Raw genomic sequence first — 445 nt, 5'->3', positions numbered from 1 at the left:
CTCTTTGAAAAGAAAGTAATCTGGAATCTTGGGAAAGCTAATTCTCAACATTAATTATAAACATAGCAAACAAGAAAATAATTTTATATCAACCTGTAAGAGCCTATGCTTTCACATCTAAATTTTCAATAGTTAAGGTTCCTTGCAATCTCAAGTATTAAAAAAAAAAAACCAAGATACCGGGTATACTTATATTACAAAGAGGAACAAATAGGTTGATCTCGGCCTGGAGTGGTGGCTCACACCTGTAATCCTAGCACTCTGGGAGGCCAGGACAGGAGGACTGCTTGAGCTCAGGAGTTCAAGACCAGCCTGAGCAAGAGTGAGACCCCGCTCTACTAAAAACAGAAAAATTAGGCAAGTGTGGTGGTGCGGGCCTGTAAGTCCCAGCTACTAGGGAGGATGAGGGAGGAGAATCGCTCGAGGCCAGGAATCTTAAGTTGTT

This window comes from Propithecus coquereli, unplaced genomic scaffold (genome assembly GCF_000956105.1).
Source record: "Propithecus coquereli isolate 6110/MARCELLA unplaced genomic scaffold, Pcoq_1.0 Scaffold563, whole genome shotgun sequence".
NCBI classification, from domain to species: domain Eukaryota; kingdom Metazoa; phylum Chordata; class Mammalia; order Primates; family Indriidae; genus Propithecus; species Propithecus coquereli.
Note: the sequence above shows the minus strand (reverse complement) of the source record.